This window comes from Fukomys damarensis, unplaced genomic scaffold (genome assembly GCF_012274545.1).
Source record: "Fukomys damarensis isolate Sample0158 unplaced genomic scaffold, DMR_v1.0_HiC HiC_scaffold_26, whole genome shotgun sequence".
Classification (NCBI taxonomy): domain Eukaryota; kingdom Metazoa; phylum Chordata; class Mammalia; order Rodentia; family Bathyergidae; genus Fukomys; species Fukomys damarensis.
This window is the reverse complement of record NW_022900938.1, coordinates 6,039,210-6,050,533: the sequence shown is the minus strand read 5'-3', so window position 1 is coordinate 6,050,533 and position 11,324 is coordinate 6,039,210. Positions and strand designations below refer to the sequence as shown.

Genomic DNA, 11,324 nt, shown 5'->3' with positions numbered 1-11,324 from the left:
GCTGAGAGTTACTGACTGGAATATATGTGAGGATATACTCAAACTGAGAAACAAATTAAATATAATTTTTCATCAGATTAGACCTTACAGAGCTCTAAAGTTCATCCATGTCTCATGGTATAGTTGTCAAAGTCAAAGTTGGATTGCGTAGACATAATAATAATTAGATCTTTACATGTGCTATGAGGAGAGGAGGCAGTGCCCTTAGCAGACAGAACACAAGATTCCTGAAAGATAAAAACGTTATTGAAGGAGGTAGAATTCCACTCAAGCTTGGTGGCATGAAGCTTTTTCAGAGACATAGAAATTTAACTTAGAGGGAGGGCCGGGGATTTAGCTCAGCGGTTCGCTGGCCTGCCTCGCAAGCGTAAGGACACAAGTTTGATCCCCAGTACCAAAAAAATTAAAAAAAATAAAAAAAGGAAATTTAATTTAGAGGAACAGAACTGAGCTGAACCACTCACATGGGGCTGCTTTGTTCCCTTCTACCCAATCACCATACACATGTCGACCAACCCCAGAGCCTTAAGGGAACTCCAAACACTCCTAGCTGGTTGTCTTGCTGGTTTCACTAGGATCTTCTTTGACCTAGCATTTAGGTTTTAAATATCTGACATAAATAATTATGTGCAAAGAGTAATAATCAATCTTAAGTTCTATTTTCTTCCTTATAGCAAGATTAATAATATCTAATTAGTATTGAAGTCTTATAGTTGTACTAATCTAAATATTTAGAACGTTCTTCAAGTTACAACTACTGAACCACTGAAAAATTTATTTTTATAACTGCAGTCATATGGAGACAGATATATAGGTAAATTTCAAATTAATAAGAGTTATTCTACCTGAATATATGAGACAAATAGAGTTCAAATACACTTTGAATTAAATCACTTTAACTATGAGGATTCATGCTCCTGTAGCTTTGCAAAATGCAGAGAAGGGAAATATAAATGTCCTCAATTTTTTTCCTGTTGATCTCTGTCACTCCAAAATCTGTGAGAAAATGAAGGAAATAGTCAAAGAGCATCATTTTTTGTTCAGGATTTCATTTGCTATGCAATTTCCTGTCATGGTTGGTAAAACCAAGCTTATTACCCAAGGCAGACTTTTAAGAGGAGGACTTAAGTAATCCAAACATGATTTTCTGAATTCAATTAAAAACATCTGACATAATTACATTAAATATGTGCATTAGGTTGGAGGATATAATATGGTGTGTTATATGAAGACATTTTCTGTGCCCACTCAAAAACAACAGTGAAGTTTCTATTTGTGCTAATTATTCTGTATGAAGCACTTAGAAAATACTAAATTTTATCTTATGTATTTTTCCTGTGGTTTTTTGGTGTGCCCTGTAAATATACATGGAATCTATTTCTCTCATCCTGAACATATATTTCAGAATGCAATAAATTAGATTTTATTTCTGTCATGATTTAATCAGAATAAGCATAATCAGTTTATAAATTATTAATTACTCTTCTATTTGAGTACTGCAAATATCAAAATTGTAAATGGAACAAAAATGTTCCTGTAATGCAACAATGGCTAAAGTTACACATTAGAAAATTTGATTCGTAAAGCCCAATACTGGAAGACTGGGAGAGAAAAACACACGTGGAAAGATACATGAAATCATCTGGACCCGGGACTTTTGTCTGTACCCTCAAATAAACAGACAACAAGAATAAAATTATACAAATAGAATTGTATTGGATTAAAAGGCTTATGGGGTTGGGGTTGCAACTCAGTAATAGTATAGCATGCAGGAGAACCTCGGTTATATCTTCCCGATCCTAAATAAGTAAATAGCTCGAGAGCAGAAAGGAAATAATCTGTAGTAAAGAGATAGTCATATGACTTTACGACTTTGAATAATTTTGATAAATTATGATAAGCTGTTTACTTACAGCTATAAAGATGGTATATGCAGGGAAGCCAAAGATAATTTGACACTTCAAATGTTGCAATACATGTCATATCAGTCTTCTGAGTATTTGATGCTCACATTCATTGGAATATGCTCTCCAACTTCAAAATTTTGCAGCAAGAATGAAATTTACATTAAATTCCAGAATGTTATATTTTCCATGGTTTGGCTCTTTAACAACAAATGTAAATTTTTGCATTTATCTATTTATGCACTGCATTACATTTAGCATCCAATAGTATGCACCAGGATCTTTGTAAATATAGAGGACATAGCTGTAGAAAAGAAGCCTTCTTTTCATAGGTTTTCATTGTCACCTGGTAAGACAAGTTAAAATACGAAAAGTAAATATCGGTCAGTGAGTTCCCTAAAACTCCCAAGTGAAGAGCAAAGCTGAAGCTTAGTCTTTAAGGTCCCTCTGCTAATAGACAGTCATTACTGAAAAACAGATGAAATCTCGCATCTGTCCCCTGCTTCACCAGTTTTACATGCCTTCTTGGTTCCTCTCTGCGCAACAAAGAGGCAGATCTTGCAGATGAAGTCTGGGAAGGTACAAGGAAAACACTGGGAAGACACTGGGAGGGAGAGGCAGGAAGAAATAGGAGTATGACTGTGTCACTTCCTCCCTCCCCCCTCTGGCACCGTAGGAGACACTGCATCCTTCGTGGCTGCAACTCCGGGTGAAGAAGCCTTCCTACACTTGCAAGGCCCTTGCCTGGCTTTGGTTGCCCAAGACCAGTGACGTCAGCGCCTGGACTCGGTTCCACCTCCCTCTCCTATTTTCACTCCATCACTGACTGACACAGACTCCTGGTGGCCAATTTAGAGATGTTCTAACTGCTCCACACTCATCCTGTCACCGTTTGCTTATCTCATTACCAATTTCTACTGTTGGTTTTCTCATACTAAAATGCAAAGAGTAGCTCCTGATTTTTCTCTCTCAGCTTAGAATTATATTATTTTAAACACAGCTGCAAAAAGCTGAACAGGAGAGGTGATTTTTATCTACAATTATGGAAAAGGCATCAGTTTTCAGTAGGTATTAACTGTTTAAATCTTGAAAAATGAGCATTTATACCAGGACCTTCACAGTGAAATACATCTCCAGACTTTTTTAATTTTGTGACAGGATCTCACTAAGTCACCACCTTGTCTAGGATGAGCTGAAACTGGCGATCCCCTGCCTGGCTTGTACTTTATTTTTAAATGCATTTGATTACAGTAAAATATATGATGCTCTATACCACAGTGTTCTCTGTACTAAAATCACAACGTGAACAGGCAGGTAAATTTTTTCTCAAATGGAACATTGTAGTGGAAATGCTAATAATCTCTTCCAGATAGAAACTGTAATAACTGTAAATGTGTAGCGAACTCAGGATGCAACATGAAAATATATAAATTGAAAGATATTGCAATTATGATTTCATAGGTTGTGTAAGGTACAAGTTCCTTCTAGTTCTTGCTTAGACCTTTTGAATACCTTCAGCAACTAGGAACAGAAGAGTAGTAATTGAGTATCTCCAAATGAATTGTAGTGTATGGGTTCATGCTACAAATTCATTTATTTTAAAGCTATAGGTGACTGGTAACATTGGTATAAGTAGTCATTATTTTGTTCAGTTTTCAACCTTTTTGGTCTTATACAAGTAAATTTATTTCTTAATATTCTTTACCATCAACAGATTTTTGACCAGGTATTTTGAGTAATTATCTAAAAATTAAAAAATCAAATCAATGAAAATATCAAATATGGAATTAAACATTATATTCAATAAAATGTGATGAGAGATGCTTTCAATTAGACAAGAAAAGCAGCATATTTTTTGAAAAATATATAGGATTGAAAATTTAATAAGCACATACATAACTGATAGGAATGAAGAATGTATTTTTTTCAACATCTAACACAGTTACTTTAAAAAAATTAGTAGTCTCAATTCTGAAAAGCAACTGGAAAAATATCTTGTTAAAATCTTATAAGATGAGAGGCCAAAGGAGGTGGACTGGTGCATCCATCCCCTTCCGTGACTCCAGGAAACAAAATCAGCAGCCTTCCCTCCCTCAGCCAACTCAACAAAGCCACCTGACTCTCCAGCTGGCCCTGTCCATGGTACTGAGAAACCGGGAGTAGTCTGGCAGCTTGTTCTGGAATCATGGTTCAAGAGCTAACTGGACTCCCTAAGAGTTCTTACAGACAACGCTCTCTGTGACGCTTTATAATCAGAATGCCGAAGTATAAGGTCAAGGAAGATTTCTGAAAACAGCAAGAGAAACGCTTTCAGTCTTCCCTGCAGTTTCAATGCCAGGATAGTTGAAATCACAAGGTTGACATTAATATGCATAATATTCTTTCACCAGATCACTATTTTTAAAAACTAAAATAATAATAATCACTTGAATTAAAAGGACGAAATAAAAGATGATTACAGTAAAATTAGAAATAATTGAATATTTTGAAATTTGTTTTAAATTTTTTAAAAAACAATCTTTAAGAAATTAAATAAAAATTCAAAGCCAAATGTTTGTAGAATATGTTTGACTTTATTTATCACAAATAATTGATCTGGAAATACAGTGCATATGACCTGGCAGAGCAGGGGAAAGCTGGGGGCATCGTAATCATGAAGGTGTATTATTTGTGTTGCTTATATGAAAACTAAATTCAATTGAGAAGGCTAAGGAGACAGTAACTAAAGCTGTAAGAGAAATGAGGGAATTCAATGAGGTAAGATTTAGATAAATAAAGATGGAATATAGTAAAGAAAAATGATAACTTTGGAAAGCAGAAGGAGAACGTGTTTTCTTCATTATGGGACAGTGAGGACTAAGAGGAGGAATGGATATGCATGGGCGTTTTGAGGTAGAGAGCTTGGAATTTGAGTGCATGCTTGTCAGGCAACCTTGTTTTCTAAAGACCAGGGAAAGCCAGGAAGGTGAGATTAGATAGTGAACATTCATAGGAAAATGGATCCATATTGAGGATATACTCCTACATGAAATAAATAAGTCACACATGTGTAAATACCGAATAATTTCTCTGGTGTGAAAAACTACAATAGTACATAAGATCCTACTGAGATAATTGACCACGTGAAATAGGAAGAAAAGGGCTAAAGGTGTAGGGAAAGTGGGAAGGGTAGGGGAAAGGTAATAAGGGAAAAGAAAAAATATAACAAAATGAAAAAATGGAAATAAATGGGGAGGGGAGGAGGGGATGAAAGGAGGGTAGGGACAAGGGGAAAAATGAGAACCAAGACCTGTCATGTAAAGATTCAAGATCCCAGTAATGAATGTAATTGCGCTGAATACCTAAAATGTACCAATAAACTCAATAGAAGAAAAACATGTACTGGGATTATGGATTCAGAAATATTTTAAAGGTCTGTTAGCAAAAAAACAGAAAAGAAAGCATTTGTCTTAAATTAAAAAAAAAAACCTTAGTAAACTAGAAGTACCTCTGTCAGCCAGTGAATACTATCCTCCCCAATAAACTAATAGCTCAGCAGTTCTGCCACTTGCCTCTCAAGAGCAAGGTCCTGAGTTCGATCCCTGGTATAAAAATAAATAAATAAACTAATACAGAAAAAGTGGAAGCAAAAAGATACTACAATCCTTGGTTTTGCACTCTTTCATCTATCCGTATTTTAAATATTAACTTCTTTCTGTTCTAGAACAATCTGCAGATGCACAACACAATCCAATATCCAAGATGTGTATGTGTACAATGTAATGCATTACCTACTTGTATCATAGAAACTCATGAATATATGAGCATTTGAACTATAGATTTATATTCAAAGTCATTACATAATAATAAACAATGTACATTTCTAGGTGACAAAATGAACACGTTGGAGCATTTTCACGAGTATTTTCATAAACAACAATGTTACTGAGACCCCCTCCCTATTTTTTAGTTTACTTTATCTACTACAGTATAAATTAGCAGGAATAATTAAAGGCTTGGAAATTTTCCCAGAAAGTTCTTTTTATCAAACTAAAATATTCTATTCAAACTTAATTAAAAAGCTATTTTTGTTGTTGTTCATCATAGTTTGATTAAGATACTTGTAGAAAAATGCTGAATTAGAAGCTGTAATTTTGCCACTAGATCACTAGATGGTATACAGTTCCTTTAAGGAAATATGCATCTGAAAATATGTGTAACAATAACTTCATTGTCCAATAATATTGCTAAGTTTATTCATTTATCTGTTTTACTCTTGGCAAAAATTAATAGACTATTGTAGAACTTTTAAAGATTCTAAAAAAATCATCTTTCTAATGTTACATAATAAAACAATGTCTTCCCAGATCTTTAGTTAATGATTCAATGCCAACCTTTAAATTCTTTATTTATGGTATATTACTAGGTCTAATCTGGTATACAGAGAATTAGAATGCTATACTTATAAGTTTTGTAAAATTGTAAATCTGAGATCTTCCAGGTTGTCAAATACCACAGAATATCATTTGATTAATATTGAAAAAAGACATCTAATCTGGTAACCTCAGAGTTTCAATAATCAACATTCTTTTAGTCGAAATAAGTATAGATTATCATACAATTCTACATTTATTTGCCAAATCATGTGGACTTATATTTTAAGTCACATAGGGGATAAGGAAACAGATTCATCAATATCTGTGGTTATCAAAAATCAAAACAGTGCATAACTACTTAACTGAATTATCTCAACTACATTTTATGGTGTTTTCCATATATCTCTTTATTGATGCATAATATTCTTGCTTAACACATTCAGCTCAGACATAAGCCATTTTCATCATAATTTTTTTAAAATTGCCTTCAATATTTAGAAAAAATAATGATTTAACATTCATAGCTAGGGAAAACATAAACTGGAATTTAAGTGAATAGTAAGAAGCTGAAAGCATTTTGTGAAGAAACATGAAGTTCCTTATATTTTCAAGCATAGATTTTTATTATGTATATTTATCAGTAATTAATAAAATATTCTTTGAACTTCTGATTTCAGTCAGAATTTCAAGTCAGGATTACAGCATTTATCCTGGTCCAGCCCTCAATCAAGTAAGAAGAGCCCAGATCAGAGCTCAGGAAGGAAGTGTAGAAAAATTCCAAAGGGTGGAAGGGAAAAGTCGGCATCCTGGTGACTATGGTGTCTGAGGATGACATTAGAGTTCTCTGGATTTTCTCACTGACTTCATGTACAATAAATACAATCCTGCAGATGCTTCTAATATAGAAGTGTCAAAAGGTACAGACAAACACAGACAACTCCAAGAGAATCCTGCTCTCCTCACCCAAATGTTCTCAAAAATAACATCTTAATAAGAAATGACTTTAGGGGCAAGGTTTATCTTATTTTAAGCAAACATATAGTTTGGAAGTGAGCTTTCATTCAAGCTCAAAACCAAAGAAAACAGAAGGACTTGCTCTTTTTTCCCACCCTGTGATATCACGTGGGCCAAGCAGTAAGCACAACCTCCACACCTTGTCCAAATGTCAGAGCATATAATCTCCAGGCCTTTTTTAAGAGAGTACCAGTGAAGCTGAACACAGAGCTTAGTTTTCCATTCTTGCCCTGCAGAAGCAAGTGATTATTTAAACTACTGATTAGGAGATTTCAGAGGATCTAGTTTAGACTTGAGCCTCTTCCCTCCTATTAAGACTAAGGCTTAATATCCCAGGGTGATGGACAGAGAGGCTCCACTCTGCCCTGCCCATTCCTATCTGACTCTCAAGTGGTCATTGCAGAGCCAGGCTTCCAAGTCCCTGAGCGTTACCAGGAATGAGGTACCTGGAAGTGGGGAAAAATGAAACTGCAATTGAATTTCTTGCTCTACCTCATGTCATAGTGGGTAGGAGGGAGCCAGGGGAGTTGTCCAATCCCAGAACAATAAAGCAATACAAGTCACTCCTCCAGTTTCTCTTCTTACCCAGGACCAGCAGGAGAAGGTGGGAACTGAGCTTACTTTGCTCACATAGCAGCAACAGGACAGTGCCTCACTTGCACCACTGTGCTTTCTTCAGAAGGACAATGAGGAGAGACAGGTGTCCACCACACCACTTGTATAGGGATCATCCTCCAGCACCCTCACTTTTCCAGGAGGTTCTTTGTGGGACCCAGGGGGCGACTGAGTGCATATTCCCATTGTATTTCAACACTGAAAGTGCCTGGTGAAAGAAAGAGTCAACAGAATCTAGAGCCTCATGATCTAATGTCCAATGTGTTCAGTGCACAGCTATAAATTGCTTCTCATAAGAAACTGGAAGGTCTCAACAGGAATAAGAAAGGAAAATCAATTGATAATAGCTGAGATAAATCAGATTGGAAATGTCTGATAAGATTTTCAAGTGGAAATCTTAAACACTGTTCATTGATCTGTGACAAATTCCTTGCAAATATTTTTTAAAAGAAAGGGAGCAGAAGATTTCAACAATGTCATATTATGGTAAAGATCTTAATGGAAATTGAGAACTAAACTATAAAGATATTTTAAAAAATAACAATGTGTTCAACAAAACTACATTGAAATAGCAGAAATAAATTGGAAAAGAATATTTAAAATTGTTTAATTGATAAGAAATCAAGAAATGAAATAAAAAAGTGACAGAAAACAAACACTAAATGGAAGAAGACTTAATGTAATATTCTTAATGTAATCTAAATATGCATTACAAGGCAAATATTGGGAATGTAGATTAAAACAAAACCAAACAAAAACAAAACAACCAAAATATATTCATTTTAGAAGAAACTTATTTAAATTTCAATAGTACAAACAATTCGAAAGTAAAATTATTAATAGAAGAGCAAACTATAAAAATAAAGTATGAAAAACAAGAGTAGCTATATTCATAGAAGGCAAAATAACCTGTACATGAAAATACTACAGATTAACGCATGTAGGATGTGTTCTATTTCCATATGGAATCAAATCAGAAATAATAATAGAAAGATAATAGAAAATAACAGCAGGTAACAACACATTATCTATCCAGTAAATAAGGAGGGAAATCCAGAGTGCCAGGAGGAAATCTCAAAGTGAAAATTTAAAAAATATATACAACCGAGTATAGATAAGATTTAAACTAGCACATGTGGGATGCAACTAAAGCAGTGTGGTAGGAAAGCTGATGGCACTACAAAAGTATGTCAGATACTACTCAGGTATAAATGAAAAGGACTGTGCTTCAGTCTACTACCTCAAGGAAGCAGAAAACCAAGAGTAACATAAAGCCAAATTAAGCAGAAGGATGGAAATAACACAACAACAGAAATCAATGTAGTTAGAAATGTAAAAAATAGAAAAACTATATGAAGAAACAATTATATACTTCAAAAATCAACAAAATTGATAAACCTCTACAAATTGAAAAAGAAGATACATATAACCAATATTAAGAAAAAGATATGTGTACCACTACAGAACTTGCTTCAGTTAAAAAATAACAATTATTTTGTTTCTCAATAATTTTTATATATGCACCAGTTCTTGGAAAAGTGGAAGCTACCAAAATTCAAAGAAAGTTAAAGTAGACAATCTGAAAATTCCTGTATTTATCAGAGCTATTCAACTTGACATTAAAATCTTCCAAAATAGAAAAATATTTTAATGAATAATTAAATTGTACTTTTTGCCAACTTTATACATGTCTCCTAGAAAATAAAAGAGAACATTTTCAAATATTATATGAAGTCACTAAAACAAATCAATTAAAACAATTAAGTTCACTTAAAACACTTAAGCTCCAAGAAGATAACATACACACAGCTCACAAAATGTCAATCAATACCTCATGAATTTAGACAGAAAACCACACAAAATTAAATATAAAAGTCCAATGTAGAAGTGCGTACAAATAACAAATTACTATGATGAAGTATAATTCATAAATGTAAAGTTGGTTCAGTGTTTAAAAGTAATTAGATAAAAATTGACAAATAAAAATGTATTACATACAAATATATAATTTAACACATAAAATAAACAAAATTTAGCATATACTGAAGATTAATAATGTGAAGTAACTACTTTGGTGGAAGGGGGTCATCTATACTTTAGAAAGATCGTTAACAGAAGCCCACAGCCCATATTTTTCATCTTCCATAAGAAACTAATTTCTGCCCTCCAAGATTGGCTTAAAGGAAAAATGTCAACTCTTAATCACTCTCATCTCTTATCGAACTTCGCAGTGAAAATTCTAGTGAATGCAACAAGACAAGAAAAAAAATTAGGTTGTGAATAGGAAGGAATAAAATAGTCCTTCTTTGCAGATGGCATCTACACAGAGCATTTCTAAAAATTACCTCCCCAAACTAGAGTGAAACAAGTTAGCAAGTGTGTGGGCTACAAGACTGCCACAGAATCAACTGCACATAGTGAAAAATCACTTACATGTTCGTGTTGTGAGCACATATATATGTTATGGGAGCCGTGAAAAGCTTGGATTATTTGGAGTGGACTGTCAGGAGGCAGAAGAGCAGAATAAAATAATGATTAAAAATTAAAATATCAGTGAAGCTTTTACTTAGTATAAAAATGAGCAAAACTAGAACAAAGGAAGCACAGACTTCCCTGTGCTCACAGTCTGGGTGGACCACAGTGCTGGTCCAGAGCGCAGCAGGCCCACCCAGATGTGGAACTCATCTTACTGTTGGAGGAGCACGAGAACAAAGTCCCTGTGGCTTCAAGGTCTTTCAGGAAGTAAGGAGGGCAGGCTCAGGAGTGTGTGCGTACTAAGAACTGAGTCAGGGTGGAAAGAATTGTTCTTAAGTTTTCCCACTCTTCTCCTTGCATGGAGAAGTTCAAGGGGACTGTGAGGAAGTCCCCCAGTGAAAGGTCCCAGGCAGAACTGAGAACGAAGGTCCAGGGTGGGAATGCAAACTTCCATGAGAACTTCCTTGGCTAAAGATGTTCAAGTCCTTGACTGCTGCTCTCTCCTGAGGAGACAGCGTTTTGGTGGAGTAGCACATTGGTGTGGGAGAGAGAAACTTCCTCCTTATGATTTCTGCCGGGTGACTCCAGTACAGAGTAGTACCACACACGAAAATAATAACACCTAGACTTTTGTCCATAAGCCAAATTTCTCAGAAAAAGCAGTAAAAACACAATTCCAATTCATAGACATCTCTTCTGAGCTGCCCCATGTGTTAGTCAGCTTTTCCTCACTGGGACGCAATAACCTGGATATCAACAATTTAGAGGAGGATTCATTTGGCTCACGGTTTCCGAGATGTTTGGGCCACACTCAGTTTGCTCCAGGCTGGAGCATCTTTCGAGGCAGAACAGCATGGCAGATCAAAGTTGCCTCATTCATGCCTGCAGGGAAGTAAGCAGAGGAAGCAGGCAGAGAGGAAAGGTTGAAGGTCCTAACAGACTACCACGGTTATGTCTTTGT

General features: G+C 35.0%; 1 long non-coding RNA gene across 1 annotated transcript; it reads right to left on the bottom strand.

The window, feature by feature from the left end:
* Positions 1–920: 920 nt before the first annotated feature.
* LOC104867537 lies at positions 921–4,082 on the bottom strand. Its single transcript, XR_781785.1, has 3 exons — positions 4,020–4,082; positions 1,914–2,250; positions 921–996 (listed from the first exon to the last, which is right to left on the bottom strand). It is a non-coding gene; the product is annotated as an uncharacterized LOC104867537 (long non-coding RNA).
* Positions 4,083–11,324: the final 7,242 nt, after the last annotated feature.